This window comes from Elaeis guineensis, chromosome 7 (genome assembly GCF_000442705.2).
Source record: "Elaeis guineensis isolate ETL-2024a chromosome 7, EG11, whole genome shotgun sequence".
In the NCBI taxonomy this organism is placed as follows: domain Eukaryota; kingdom Viridiplantae; phylum Streptophyta; class Magnoliopsida; order Arecales; family Arecaceae; genus Elaeis; species Elaeis guineensis.
The window spans coordinates 78653337-78670387 of record NC_025999.2 but is presented as its reverse complement, the minus strand read 5'-3'; the positions used below and the strand labels follow the sequence as shown (position 1 = coordinate 78670387).

Sequence of the window (17051 nt, the reverse complement as noted above, 5' to 3'; positions counted from 1 at the left end):
ATCGAGGCTTGTTCTACCCTTAGTGGGGCGCACGCCACTGACCACTTTGATCGAGTATGCTAGATCCTACCGAATGTCCTAACGAGTTATGTCGGAGCTACGACCTATACTATCGGGGATGGCTCGGCAAGGCATACACTTTGAACCGCTTGCGGAAAAAGTTTAAAAAGTTTTTGATTCCATTTAGTTGAAGTAACTTACAAAATTGGGCCGAAGCCCAATTACAAATATCAAAGACGAAGCGAAAGCAAAAAGATACAAAGATAGCAGACACTCCGACTATTCGTCGGAGTCGACTTCCTGCACCGGGAATAGCTCGGGAGCAATCGGTGTACCCGTTCGGGTTGGAGTTGGACCAGAGGTTGGAACCACCTCTGCCGGCCCAGTGACAGCTTCCTCCGCAGCCTTCGGATCCTCCGGCATGTCGTCGGCATCCCCCTCTGCGACTGGGTCCTCCGACCCCGGAGGGACGACGCCGCTCAGATCGAGCTCCGGGTGCAGACTCTGGATCGCATCTCGGGCATCCTCGTACCCCACCCGGTAGGAGGCGAAGTCGCTCTCGAGGAGATCCTTCCGGTACTCGTCCGAGCCACGGAAGTCCTCCACCGTCCGGCTCAGCACCTCTTTGGCCGACTCCGCCTCCGCTTTCGCTATGTCGGCGTCGGCTTGGGTGGAGGACAAGTTCTCCTCGGCCTTAGCCAGATTCTCTAGGCTAACCCGGAGCTGTTCGCATTCGGCCTCGAGCTCTTTGACGCAGCCGTCCCACTCACGCTGCAGCCGGTGAACGGAACGGGTCTTGCACTGGACTTGCTCATGAGCCGACTGAAGTTCGGCCTCCGAGGCTGCTAGGCTGTCGGTGAGTCGGGAGATCTCCTCCTCGAGCCTAGCCTCACGGTCGACCGACAACTTCAGCTGATCCACCAGCGTTGCCTTCTCTGCCTCGACGGTTTCGACCCTATTCTTCCAAGCCGCCCGGACGCCGTCGAACCTCCGGTACCCGGCCTCCAGCTCGGACATATTGTAGATCAGCTGCAAGTAGAAGACCGATCGTCAGAAAAATGAAATGATAAAAATAATAATGAAGAAGGAAGAAGACGAAGGGCTCACCTGAATCATGGTCGGGTAGAAGGAAGAGAACATGTCGGTCACCAGCCGACTCTTCAAGAGCTCCCGGTCGACCAGTAGGATGGTCACCTGGCACAACCTCCTAGCCAAATTGTGATTGGTCAGGACCGACGCTCCTTCGGGAACCCGAACGTCGGATGACGCCACGCAGTCCGCCGACCTTGTGTCATCCGCCGACGCCATTGGAGCCTTTCCACGGTCGGTCGCCCAGGCCTGAAGATCAGAGAGGGACGGGAAACTTGAACTCGACTGAGTCCCTCTTGAGGGCACGATGGGGGCCGCCGTAGGTCGTTCGGGCTCACATGCTTCAACCCGAACCTCCTCCATAGTCGGGGGAATCGACGCTCCATCGGCTGCCCCCTCTGCTGCCCCTTCCTCGGTCGGTGCCTCAGGTAGCACCACCAGCGCTGACAGTGCGATGACCGGCTCAAAGCCCAACGCACGTTCAGGGTCGGGCTGCGCTGCCGCCGTTGCAACGTCGGTCGGGGATGATATCTGAGGCCTCTTGGGGGGCTGCGAAGGTCCGGCCCCAGGCGCCGGTCTCGTTCTCGCCGCATGTTGCCGAATGTCGGCATCAGTCAGTCTCACTCTCGGCGGCATACCTGCAATTTCAACAAAGGATTAGCACAAATCTAAAGACGGATAAAAAAGCCAAAGGACGACCGACAGACCGAACAATACCTAAGCGGGGAACCGAACTCAAGCCGGCGTCGTACAGAGCTTGCTCGGTGACGAGCTCCCTCTGCTTCGGCACCGACACATCCTTCAGTCGGTGAAAGTCCTCTCGATCTCCAGCCTCCATCCGACTGTTTTCGTTTGACTGAGTCCGAGGGTCGCCCCAGCGAGAAGGGAACCCCCAAGGTAGCGGGGAGGAAGCGAAAAAAAATTAGTTCTTCCACCCGTGAATCGACGATGGAAGATCGGTGATGATGAAAGACCCTTCCGGGGATTGAAGAACCACCATCCTCGGGCCTTCGGGTGGGGTCGGAGGACGAAGAACGTTCGGAAGAGAGAGATATGGGGAAAGGTCGGCAAAAGCCGACACAACAGAGCGAAGCTAATTATCAACCGGACTGAGTTCGGCGCCAGTTGCGCCGGGCAAAGCCCATAATAATCCAAGACGTTCCGGACGAACTCTGGAATCGGAAAGCGAAGACTTGTCCGAAGGTCCTCGACATAAAAGGCCACCTGACCCTGAGGCGGGTTGTTAACCGACCCTCGACCCCAGAGGCGAAGAGTTCGAACTGCTCCGGGATACTGTATTGCTCCCTGAGCCGTTCAACGTTTGCCCCCGAAAGTGAAGAAACCTCCACCTCCGGGGTCGACCGGGAGTCGTCGGTCATGTTTCCTGACTGACTTCCTCGTGGAGAGGTTCTAGCCATGACGCTAGCCCCAGAAAAGAACACAAAGAAAAATGTCGAAGGAGAAAGGATGCAAGGAGACAAGGATGGAAAAGACTTTGAGGAGAGCTTTCAAAGGAAGAGGATGGAAGCAACTACCTGAAACTGGGGGACAAGTCAACAGGGCCTCAGCGTCAGGAACAGATTTGCAGTAAAAAGTGAAGTTTTGGATGTAAGTGGCCACATATATATAAGGCCCTTCGACGGTCGAGATGAAAGCGTGCTGAGCGAGGGCTTCCAGGATGTCGACACGCGGCAGCGTTAGGGCCCTTCCTCGGTCCGATGGTTCGACACACCTGCCCCCAGATCAAGCCACGTCGCCTCCATCCGCATGAACGGTTCCAGCCCAATAGCCCCCTGACACGTGGCGAAAAAAATCGTATCTCGAAATTAACTAACCGACGATTCGTATTTTCCAAAGAGAAGGTGGTTCGCATTTCAAGGAGATGGCGGTTCGCATTCCCAATGAGACATCTGACGTCGGATCGTTCGTTGGTACGGTCGCCAGAGTCAGAGCATGACGTGATGAAAAATCACTCCTTTCGCCCGAAGCCGTTGCCCACGTGGAAACGCTGGCCAACACGACATCCGACTTAAGAGTAGGGGGGGCAATTGTTAGGATATATCGACTGACCCCTGTACGCCGACTTACCCTCGGACCAGTCCGACCGACGTCCGACTCTATCAACCGGACCGACGCACGACTCCGACAGACGACTGTCGACAATAGCTGTCGACAATATCCGATCGAAGGTGTGTCGGCCGAACAGACCCACGCTGTTCCCGACCAGCCAAGCGGCCGAACTCATATTACCGACACATCGTCGAGGGTGGCAGCCGACGTCCGACTTCCGCAAGGTACCAGATCAGCCGACGGTGTCTCCGGATCATCACCCGACATCCCGACAGCCGAATACCAACATATAGTCGGCCAGCCCATCCCAAACGCCGTACAACGGCTATGGGCTGTTGTCCTATCAAGGACATGCTGTGCGACCGCCCTGGAGCATTGTCCTGCCAAAGACATGGGTTAATTCTGACAGCCCACGATGATTTGACAGCCTCCGACGATGTGACAACTCTCCAATTGTCTGCACCATTAATGGCAGGACCATACCGCATTCTACTATAAAATGGGATAAGGCAACAGTCTTGATAAGGTTTTCGGAGTGAGCTTTCTCAAGATTCCTCCAGCTCTCTAGCTCTCTCTCTCCTCCAAGCTGAGCCTCTGATTTTTCACTGTTGCCTAGTCTTCTCTCTGACTTGACCGTCGAAGGGTCCTCGCCGGAGGCATCTTCGGTCTGTGAGGACTTCTCTTACAGGTACGCAATCTCGACGATCGGGCGATGGAGGGATTGGCCGCAACAAGTACCATCACTGTAACTCCATTCCTTCCACTCCCGTTCAGAAAAGAAAATGATAATTTATCAAAATTTTCAACAAAATCAAGGCAGAGGTTAAACCCGGCTCTGATACCAAAATATAAGCTATATATATATATATATATATATTAAAGAATGAGATATTTTACTATAACTTAACTGTACGATTCATATCATATCAACGAAACAAAATGCAGGATTTAGAATCGAAATTACCTTCCACCATTGATACTATTTACTGAAAACTACTGGAAGATTGTTAATAGAATCAACCTTATATCAATGTGAAAAGTCCTCTTCCTTTTTAGGAATGGTAAAATTGATCCGACCTGATGGATATGCACTCTATCCAAATCCGATCAAATCCGAAAAATAGGATTTGATCGAATTTGGATAAAATCCGAAAATTATAGCACGGATATAAGTAGGATATGGATAGTACTGTTTTCTATCCGAATCCGAATCCAAATCCGATACAAACCAATGGGTATGAGTAATATCCAAACCCATATCCGAATATATATATTTATAATTCTGTTTTGATAATTTTATTTTGGTTGATAATATGCATAAAATTATTTTGGTTGTTTATATGTTCTATGTTGAATTGTAATTCTATTTCTATGTTTGATTTTTATAAATCTGAACTTATAAATTATATTTTATGTTGAATTGATAATTCTGTTTTAATTGATAATATGTATAAAATTATTTTGATTATTTATTTTTTTAGGTATGGGATGATATAGATTAGATATGAAGAAATGGATTACCTGTGGGTATCTCCGAACCCATTGGGTATGGAGATGTGTATCTCTTTTTTTATCCAATCGAATATCGGATAAGATTTGGATATACGATATTAAATTCGAATTTGAGGATGGATAATACAATATCCGATCCAAATTTTATCCGTTGCCATCCCTATTCTTTTTAACTCTTGATTTCCGGTAAAGAACCAGACTCCAAAGTATCTGTAAAGACTTTGAAAATATGGCGCCCAAGAGAGAGAATAAACACTGTAGATTCCTAACGCTCTGGTGAGAGTACTTCCTAGCCCTCAGATTTTCTCACTTTGATGGTGTATGACTTTACGAACATATCCGAGGTCGGGGACCCTTCACCATATTATATAACTCAATAACCATCTTTCCATCGAACGTGGTGTGTGTTATTTTAACATTATGGGATGATAGATGATCATGTGTAACATCAAGGTTAACATTATCGATTGAAGACACCAAAGTATATAGACCACATCCGTAAACGTGGGACCAAAAGTGGATAACTGCCCATACAAATCACCCACATGCCCTTGAGAAATTAAACGTGGGTATCTGCCCACTAATACTCTAATGTAGGTCCCACATTAATTTTTTTTACATCACTCCATCTACCCCTTCCATCTTCCTTTTGTTCTATCGTTGCTTTCTTTTTTCAACCTCCTGCCTTGAAATCATGCAACTGAATGAGAGCTAAACATCACAATAAAAAACACATTGTGATTGATGGTGATCGGAGTGCCCTCGAAAGATACATGAAGCATGACGATTCTAAACATGGTTAAAGAAACATCCATGTCTTCGTTACTTCACGTCCAGAAATTGTTCTTTGCCAAAGTACAGCATATAAAAAAATGTTCTGTCACATGAAGTATCGAGGTATCTGCTAGATAATACTAAGTACTCTTCAATAGAAAATATGACAATCAAGCACTGAAAAATATGTACGTTTCACATCAAAAATATGCTCATTCAGTATAAAAATTTGTGTTCAGTAATATAAAATATGTATTTAACTTGCTAGAGTTATCTGCTGAGTCCTGCACCAAAATGAAAGAGAATTTCAAAACCAAATCATTCCTGTAAAGTAAATAAATAAGTTGCCTTAGCATGCAAGGAAAACTAAAGCGAGACATTTCTCAAAATCTCCTTTTCTTCTGATAAAGGCCTGAGCATGCTTCTGCGTGCATCCTTTTTTTTTTTTTTTTTTTTTGAGAGAGAGAGAGAATAAACTATCCAGAGACTATGAACCAACATGGTGGATCCATCAGATGTTCTATATTTATAAATAAAAGGTACAATACAGATCATAGAGTACTGAAACAAGTTGCTGTTGCTGTTTTGATGATTCATACAATCACGTGATGCTTACGAGAGCAAGGAAACTAATGAGACAAACTCCGAGGTCACTCTCCCTTTCGACCTCGTGTTGATCACAAAATGCTCCGGGTATTTCCGAAGCAGCGTCAGCAGGCCAAACCATGGCCTGCCTTTGGTTTCATTTGGTGGCCAGTCCTCAGACGACAGATATCTTCTAACCCTACTGTGGTGCCATATGCTGCCATACTGTTCAACGAGCTGGATCAAGTCACAGGAAAACCATCAGCTATAATATACTGAGAACCGAGAGAATACATACTGAAGCGATAAAAGTAATAACAAAGTAAATGTTCTATTTGCTGTAGGCCCTGGAATACCCATACGTGGCAGCAGAAATTGGCGAGTATAAGAAAACTGTCTTGCCATGGATGGATAATTGATGCATCATACAAAAAAATTCTCGCATCAAGCAGCTAGAAAAGAAAACAAAGTCACTTAAAACTAAGCTATAATGTCATTAGAAAAATAAGGGAAAAATGTAGCAATGCCAGCCTCATCATAGAAATTGATGCACATAATATTAGACTGATTCGATATCATCCTTCAATTCAAATTAGAAAAAGCAATATCTCCTTGCATAATATGGATCCCAAACACTCACGATTTGTGTGTGAATCAGTCGAATTACTTATCCCTCCATCTATTAGAAAACTCTCTCTCTCCAAGTATTGTGAAAGGCGTTCCACTAAAAATATTCTTGTTATTGCTTTAACTCAGATTCTCCAAAAAGTGGATCCCACTCTAATAGCTCCAAATAAATTAAATACATGCAATGAAGGCTTCTTATTCCACAATATTCCCTACATTCCCCAAAAAGATACGAAGGCTCCTTATTCCACAACAATGAAAGCACTTTTTCATTCTTTCATATACTAGCGGATTTCACTAAAATCAAGCCTAATTCAGTATGCCGGATGAACAACAATAAGTCTGCAAAACTCTATTATTATGATGCCAACACACATATCCCATCTACATATGATGTATGTTGCCAACTCAAAACACATGATCACCTGCACTGAGGAAGCTGCTATGAACACAAGATCACCTCCAATCAAGGAAGCAAAGCCCCGGCAAGCCAAAGAATGCATGGCTTACAATAATTCACCTTTTTAATTTTCTGTGCCACATCACAAATCCATCAACCTTAATCCCTTTCTCTCACAATGGATAACAGCACCACAATTGCAACACCCATCCAATTCTGAGGTCACACCATCCACCCAGCCACTTAATTTATACTGACCCATCTTTTTACTTGCACAGGGATCAGAGACACCCAGTACTTGCCAAAATAAAATTGACAAAACAGTTGAAAATATAGAAATCACAGAAACCCATGTTTGAAATATACATACATCAAGTACATGATATGAGCCTACTGAGAGTGTCACGAAGATAAATATTATTCAATATGCAATTGTGTCCATTTGAACAAATGTTTCCATCACAAGGACTATGTTACATGTATCAACCACTCTGTGATATACATATAAGAAGACCTCAATAGCTCAAAGGCAACAATTGAATTGCCATAAAAGATTTAACCAATGGTAAATGCGAACCAAATCAGAATTTGCTAACCAACAGAAAAAAAAAAAAGGTCCTGTCAACTGCTATATCCGGCATAAGCTAAAAATAAAATTTGAAAATGCAATGCAGAGTTGGTCTTTTTCGAATTCTAGTTGAAATTCCTAGTAAGATTTGGATTTGGGGTTTGAATACACAACTTGCTGGAAACATATATATTCTAGCCTTGACAACTGTAGTAAAAACTGAACAACCAATTATATGGAAGAAATTGGATAGCAAACTGCTTCAGAATATGAAATGCATAAAAAATGCATGGATAACACAGCTCTTTTCTATGCTTCCATGTATTTGCAGCCAGCATTGCACAATATGCCTTATTTGATGGAAGATACGGTAACAAATTAGATAAGCCTAGTCTGCTTTGAACTTGTGGTAGAACATAGCAGCCATCAATAGTATTATTTCAATACTCTTATTTTAAAGGAGTGACAGACATGAGACATATAATAAGGCATTGCTCCAAACTAACCTCTGCATGAAGTTTTGCCATAGGCATCCACTCTCCAGGGCCACAAAGATCAGACAGTACTGTGGCTACAGATGAAACAACATCTTTCTCTTCTAATTGCAAGAGTTGATGATTATCTGCTTCCCTGTCAGCCCTTGATCTTGTATCCGACTTTTTCTCTGCAAAAGAGGGAAGTAAAATCATGTCACCCTAAGAAAACTCCTAGCCATAAATTCTAATCTCATATTATATACCAGAATGATGTTTGGAAAGATCTATAGATAAGAACAGTGCTTCCAGTTCATTCATATGCAAGCAATCATGCAAATCTAGTTATCTTATCAAGTAGGAATTGTGCATGGCCTTGGTTTAGAGGGAGATGTAGTTTTGTTACAAAACATCATCTGGCACTCTACATTCAAAACTGTTGGGAATTTAAGAAGTTGTTTCTCAGTCGCATAAGCTTAAAATGCACAACAACAAATGCCTCTCTACCTGTGAACTAGCCTTCCATGTTTCATGTTAAGCACCTCTCTATCCGGACCAATATTTAGACGCCCATTCCAAAGGGGCAATGTTAGGTAGAGACAGTCGTAAAGCATATTCAATTTATGATAATGACTTGCCCCACAGGCCCAGCCCCAAATTGATAAGATAAAACTTGTCGGTTAAGGTTACATAGATAGCTTATCACTCTTTGTTTGATAGGTTGGAGCAAATATAGAAGATAAAATTACAAACTATTAGCAGACAACACCTTTTTTGAAGATATGTTAGTGCATAAAAAATGCAGCAAAATGTTTACTGAAAAAGAACATCAATTTACTTAAGAGAGAAAATATCTGTCCAAACTTTAAAGTTTCCAAATGATTTAACAAAGTTATAGCTGCATTCCTACTACACCATTCTGAGTGCTACTTATCAAGCGAGTGCAGTGTCCCAAGCATAAGCTTCCTTTTTAGAGAAGAATGCTACAAGGTGACCAAACATTGAGACCTAATTACTGCAGACAGCAACAACTTCAGAAACACAAGGTAAGATGTTTCTTACGTTGATAACAAGCATCTTGTCAATCTGATAAATGTGATCACAAGCACAAGCATCTAATTACAACATGAAAGGCCCAGTGGAAATTAAGCTGCAAAATTTGAGTTTTCAAAACTGGCATGGCAATGTACCAATATGTTAGCTTCAGAGAGGGAACCTAATGGTGAATATAATAAATGAAAACACTAAAGGTTCAATGATGTGGTCACATAATTTCATTTATAAAGTTATTCAGTAAAACCTATTCTATCCAATGCTAGCATTCAGAATAGAAATGATACATCTTGAAAGATCCAGTTGGAACAAATTATTGATGTGATAAAGAGAAGCAACTGATAAAGGCTAAAGGCAAAGAATAAAGCACATTTGAGCAAAGAATCAAATTTCTATTGCTTTAACAACAGCTCAGGGTGGGATCAGAGCTGAATTTTCTTCTGTTTTGAGGGATTTATGGTCAATTTTTCAGATTTGAAGAAAACAGTGAGCTATAAATACTTTGAACCTGAGACTTAAATTCCAGGGATCACCTACTTGATTATTAGAATGCAAACTACCCTGCTGAAAAAGATTGGCTATGCCAAACAAGTGATAAAATAAGGTGATGCAAACCCAGTTATGTTGTTTTAGAATCGCAAAAAGCAAAATCCAATCTAACATAGATTTCCAAGTCAAGATATGACAGAAGCTGAATATAAATCTCAAACTGTGAATTCTATAACATACCAGTATTGTGCACATGCAGTGCATGTGATTTATTTAAGAGGTAGGAGCATTTGATGGATGGCTATGCTTCCATCTACCATGATTATTTGGAGCAATCTGATAAAAATACTTTCTATTTAAATTTTTATACTTCTTTCTTCTTCTTTTCTTTTTTTCTTAAGCCCAAGAAAGGAAGGGCAACCCACATGCGCACTCTAATTATCCAAGTAGAAATTCTTGGGAATGCCACCCAATAAACAAACCCAGATCCTCCAGTTGCTAAGCAAAGTGGTGCGACCACTAGAGCAAGACTCAGCTCACTTCTTCTTGGTATTTATTAAATAGTAAATATGCATAATTTGCTCAATAAAACAAGAGAGTATTTCTTTAACAAAACTAACACATGGACGAGTAAGACACAAAGCCACTGGGTGATTTACAAAAGCTGGGATTTCTTAAAGACATCGACCGTTCCCATCCTCAAACAATACAAACCAAGTAGACCCAGTTTCCAAGTGGAATTTAACTCTTGATTAGATTCCCAAGAGACATGTTCCATCGTATTTCCTTGTATACAACATAAAAATATTTTTGTTTAAAAAAAAGAAAAGAAACCCTTGGAAGCCTGCCTTGTGGCTAGATTCTAAGGCTTATGGATCATATATAATAGGTAACCTAAACAATCAAGGACATCTGTATGCACATATGTTACATGTATGTATGCATGTGAAGAAAAAGACCATGCAAACACAAATATGCACGCACGTGTGCGCGCGCACACACACACACACAGAGATATTATGTACACAATATAAAATTATGCTCAAGACATCCTCCTTTTTTTTTATAGGAAGACATCCTTTAAGCACTGATGTAGTCATAACTTACCATAGAAGTTGTGGTTAGAGAATGGATGTTTCTAAAATTCTTCCTACAAGAGAAGGGAAAATAAATAAAAGAGGACATCTCGCCTTGGTTCTAAATAAAGCAACGGATAAGTAGGAAACTGCTTTGGTAGCTGAAGATACTTTCTGGTCGGATTCTTCAATTGGCAGGGCTCAATGTGCTTGCAAGTAAAGAATGAAAAAGAAATTTAATGGCAAGAAAAGAAAAAAGGAAATAAGTAAAAAAAAAAAGAACACTTGAACCATATCTTGTTTGGTTAAATGAAGCATTGTAAATAAAGTGGTTAGGAAATGAGTTAGTTATTGTAATCCGCTTCCCCTTTCTTACACTCACAAGATCACTACCTAAAACAGAGTAAGAATCTCAGGCCTTTGGCCCTCTATTTCTCCTTTTTCCTCTCTCCCTGAATTTCCTTTTATTCATGGAACATCAAAAGAAGATATTTCATCCTAACTTCTTTGCTCTTCATCATCAACTACGAAAAACCTAAGATAGGGGCATTCTATTTTGCCTCAAAACAAATCATTCAATATCCTTTCCTTGGTAATCTAAAATTGAAGGACCCCACTTAGGTAGTTGATGATACCTATGCCCTCCTCTTTGAGTCAAATAATTGCCACAACTTACCATAAATATATTGTACAAGTAAATTATGATTTAATTTTTGGATCAAAATAAGTCCAGATGCACACTAACCATCTTCAAAATCCAATTCCTTTATTAAAACCAAACAATGTTATACAACTCCCTGAATAACAAAAGATTGTACTTTGACTTCCTACTAAAGTAACTATATACAAAGGAGAATGAGGAGAAAATGACTCATCATGTGGTGCTTTAACATATTTTTGGCCAATAGAAAGGGCCAATAGGCAATAGGCTATAGAATATGTGGCAGGCTTCTCCCAAATATTGTGAACTTCCCAAACTTTCGTGAAGGCAAGATTTGATCCCAAGTCATTTGGAACAAACACCAAAGATTTTAACAACTTGGTGAGCTAGCACCTTCATGTTAAAAGTTAACACCTTTTTTGCCCTCCTTTGGACAACACCATGTAAGATTTCACTCTGATCACATGGAACATGAAAAAGAACAACCTTTGCTAATGTTTCGATGTATTGCCCTAAAATCATGAGTACAAAGTAAGGATGTTTCTATGCAGAGTTTTTAGGGCTATCATTGGCTATATGCCTTGAACTGGGTGTACCGACCTGAATAGATGGGGAACCAAGATGGTTCACCCTATCAGCTTGGTAACTAGGCCGAACTGGCTCTAACCTCAATTAAACTGACCCCCACCCAACCAAAGTGCTCAGAGCATGCCCCACTCAATGCTCGCCCTCTCACTCCCTCCCTCCCTCTCGCTCGCTCCATCAGGGTTAGGGTTTCCCTCGGCCCTCCCCCTTCCTTCGTCCCTTCCTTCCTTCCTCCCCCCTCGAGCCTTCTCTCTCTCTCCCCCCATCTCTCTCCCACCTTCTCTGACTCTCTCTCTTTTCCTCTCTCCTCCTCCCCCCTCTCTTAGTCTCTTTATTTCAATGAGCCTTGGAACAGCATGATATAGATCCGTGCTATGCCAAACTGGTTGCTGGCTAGTACAACCTCCAGTACAAGTTCAACAAACCTTGTTGAGGGTAGATCTAAGGTACAAACTACCCCCATTAACGAGATAAATAAGTTTAAAGAAATAAAAATTCGAACAAATTATTTGAGACTTCGGATATATAAGAGACCTAATTTCATTGTTGTGGACTCTAACAATCTTCTCTTCAACTACACTTTCTAAGTACACTTCCTTTCCTAATCTTATATCATTATTTTCCTTCTTGTTTTATTTGTATATGTTCTCATCACTTCCCATTTCATCAAGGTTTCCTAATAAGAATAGTAGGAACTCTTCCTAAAAACAGCAGAGCAAAAAGGATGATAATAAAGAGGAAGAAATTGGGGACAATCAAATTGTGTGTGTGAGAGAGAGAGGTGGATGTTTCTGATTCCTAGTGGGTCCCCTGGTTTTTGTATATGCATGTACATGTTTTGGTGCATGTTTCCATATTCATGTAGCCTCATGGCATAGGTGCCAAATGTCCAGGTGCCCAAAAATTTGCAATACCTCGACTTCTAGAAAACATGATATGTGTTATATGTGCTGCGCATTCAATTACCCAAACATTTGTGACATCTCAACTTCTAGAAACCTGCCATGTGGTATAGGTGCCAAGCATCCCAGTATCCAAAGTTAGCGACATCTGAACTTCTAGAAAACTTGACATGTGGTAAAAGTGACGAGTTTTCTGATATCTAAAAGTTTGCAACATCTCAACCTTTAGAAAAACTGAGATGTAGACTTTAAAACAGATAGGATGCAGATAGGATAATAGTAATTCTATATCCCTACTGGCTTACATTTGGTGGATAGGAATATGAAAACAGATTTTCATTGGATGTTAAAATTTGAATCGGTATTTGATTGTAATTGAAAAGATATGGATACAAATCAGATATAAGAGTTATAAATTTTAGTTTGAAACAAATTTGGCTACAAAATTAATTTAGTGAATAATACATATATTATAATTATTCATTACAATGAGTATATGTAAACTTCATGAGAACATAATTCCACTTAATGAAATGGCCATCTTTGTTGATTATAATTATTGTACATTAATGCATCTCAGATGAAAAAATTTTCACAGTTAATGGTCAAGGATGAAATCAACCAAGTTAACAATGTCCTTGTGAGCAAAGAAATTTAAAGACATAATGCTATCATTTGCAAAATCCACTTTGGATTTATGAGCAATATGAGTCGAAGAAGTATGCCACTGTTGCCACATACACATATTTGGATATTCATGCATATGTGCATATCTGCAAGTGCTTCTATTTGGAAGATACAAAAATGGATAAAGAAAATAGAAGGATGCTACAGCTTGCTCCCATGTCCTGATATACTTAGATGTCTAAACAGTTGAAATGGATGTTACCCGTTCCATTATCATCCCTACTTCCACATCATTCAACCGTAATTATGCATCCATATATCTTACATAGTGCATTAGGCAAGAAAAGCAAGATTTTCCTTTTTTATTTGGAGGCTTTTAGTGGTTGCTATATTAGACTGTGATTTGACGAATCATAAACTAAAAAACTGTTTTAGAAATATCAAGACTACTTCCCACCAAGCAAATATACCACGCATTATCAACACAAATGCAATAACAATATTAGCAATAACAGTAAGAATCAAATAAACTTTAAAAAGGAGGAATAAATGAAGAATTATCTCCACTTCCTAAATAACATTTTCGTTGGCAGACTCATGAAAATCCACTAATAACCCTCAACCAATTAATATTGCTCGTCATATTATTAAAAAAGGGTGAAATCTTCAAGACTAAAGTGGAACATTCAAAGACCTCCATAATCAAAGATTCAATCGCAAAGACCTATAAACGTATTCTAAAGTGTAAAACATTGACCAAACTGCTAAAGGAAACATGCATGCAACCTTAATTCACTCTAAGAAACAAATCAAATAGGTGCTAGAAATGTGACAAGCAAAGGGACTGTTGTGAAGGTGATACACAGGTTTTAAAGATAAATATCACGAAGAATAGTTTCAAATCCAATGACATATTATGATACATAAAAGCATAGTTAAACTACAGGACACAGCAACTAATTCACATATTAAATTCTCAAATGGTAAACGAGCTAACATTATATGCATATAAATCAAACAACCACCTAAAACCCCTAATATCCCCCAGAAATAAATAAGATTGCAATCATAAGTATTTAAACAATGATTTTGTCTCACAAGCTCCAAAAGAGAATAGCATTGCTTAGTTTAAGCAAACCCAAGTAGCATATAGTTGTAAATTAGAGATCCTGATTCAATTTTGGGATGCTTAAATCAGCTCCAGGAGAATACTTGACATAAACAACTTAAATGGTAGATAATATCATTAAACCATAGTTTTCAAAATTGGTGAGGTGACCTCCTGCATACATAGTTAGATTCTAAAATATTTACTTTGAAAAATGAGGAAAAAACCATGCTAGATTACTGCTTTGGACAAACTAAACAAATTTCTTTTTGATAACATTAAAGACTAAAAATACAGATGAATGGTTCCCCACCTTATTCATGCTACAACACTGCTAGGACTTGATAACTTGATTAAAAAAGTGCATTTCAAAAATCCAAGACTTTCCTGAAGGTCTGTCTCATTAAGATACACCAAAACCATACATAATAACGCAGAAACAGGTACCTGAATTGTAATCAAGGCCCTTAAAAAATTGAGCTGCGATAAATGACCAACACAACCTTTGTTCTGAGGATTCAGCCCTAGACTCGGTCTAAATATTTTTAGACAGATTAAATAATTCACCATTATTAAAATCCTAGCCTCACTCCCAATTTGAATTGAGCAAGACAGACATCGATACATTTTGCATTGATGATAGCTTCTTCACTTTTCTGGAATTCAATATCCCCCATTCAACCAAGAATGCCCAATCACAAATCCCTAATCTTATAGATGCACCTTTCTTCTTTCAACAACAGCAAACCTTTCTTAATCTGTTCCCAATACCAATCTAGAGGCACAAAATATGTTACCCACACCAATTAAAAACATAGTTAAGTATTTTCTACCATTCAATCCTGTCAAAAAGAAAAGAAAAATCATTCCTCACCTAAGATTTTCAGCAAATTCCAACACATATAATTACTCCTTACCATGTAACAAGAGCAACAACAGAAGCAAAAAATTTTCCATAAAATCCAGCAAAGGATGAGGAAAACTGAATGACTGCAGTTCCAATCTTACCCAATTGTCCCGAAGAATGTCCCGCCTTCCCAGGAAGCGCAGCTCCGGATCCATATCCTGCAAAGCCCTCCATATCTCCAGAAGAACCCCTCCTTCTAATCTTCTTCCCCGCGATGCCGACATGTCCCACGCCATCATCCACCCCATCCTCCTCCTCCTCTTCCTGATCGTCGTCGTCGTCGTCGTACGAGCCGTCGCGGAATTCAGACGGGCGGGGGCGGCCCTTTCGGGAGAAGGGTGGTGGCACGGCACCGGCACCGGGAGGAGGGAGGAGGGGCGGCGGCGGCGCGTGGCGGGCGGCGGCGGCGGAGGCGAAGATGGAGCGGGTGGGAAGGAGGAAGTAGAAGCGCTTGTCGCCAATCTGGAGGAGGTCCTGGGAGTCGAGCTTGACAGGGGGGTTGCCGGGGAGGTGGAGGACGCCCTCGACGAGGCAGCCATTCTTGCCGATGACGTCGAGGGCGAAGCGGCGGCGCTGGAAATCGTAGAATATGCGGGCATGGTGGCGAGAGATGTTCATGCCGCCGCCAAGGCTCGATAAGTCAACGTCCACCGCCGACTTCTTGCTGTTGCGGCCCAGCATGATCGAGTAGGTCTGCATGTAGTACTCGAAGTCCTCCCCTGGAGCTTCGCGAACCCGGCCTCCACCTCCCCGGGCCCCGCCGCCGCGCCGGGGGCGGCGCAGCCTCCGCCTCCGACCATCGCCATGGCCGACGGAGATAGAAGAACCCTCGGATCTGGATTTTGGTGAGCTGTGGTGTCTTCTTGGAGATGTCACTAAATTGACCTCTGCCTTTTTCCATTTGCTTGTTCGGTGGCCAACGCACTTCCCTTTTTTTTTTAATATATAAAATCAAACAAAATTAGTTAATATCGATCTTCGCTTAAGCAAAAATTATTAATCGTTCTATTATTTGTGAGAATATTAGTTTAGATTCGGAGAGGGGGAGAATCTGAGAGAAGCCACCTCTCCGTTCATCTCTGAAGTCTGAGAAATGACAACCAGACACTAAAAAAATTATGTCTTGTTCCGTAGATAACTCTCTAAAGTTACCACCTGCTACTTATTCTTTCTTCAACATTTCCTTAGAGCGTTTTGACAATATCTTGAACATATACCAAGCAACTTTTCATTTGTTTTGAGCCAAATGTCTCATATTACACAAGAATAAAGATTTCCATGGGCATCGGCGTTAAAATTTCCTTGAGATCCTCATGAATAGTGAAGAAAAATGCCAAAGAATTAAAGCCTCTAATGTAATTCACCATTTGAGTTGCCACACACCCTTATTTAGGAATTTCCTATATTTAAAGGTCATAAAAGTTCACACTCAACTTTTCTTAAATCAAAGTATAGCTTCAACACTACTAATTATATAAAAAATAATAATCTTTCTCTCCTCACTTTTAAAGAAAATTTGAAATACTTGGAACTAGTTATTGGTTG

The 17051-nt window shown here is 41.3% G+C and overlaps 1 pseudogene; it reads right to left on the bottom strand.

Annotated features, from left to right (window-relative positions):
- Nucleotides 1-5935: 5935 nt before the first annotated feature.
- Nucleotides 5936-16403, bottom strand: LOC140859429 (FHA domain-containing protein FHA2-like; annotated as a pseudogene).
- Nucleotides 16404-17051: the final 648 nt, after the last annotated feature.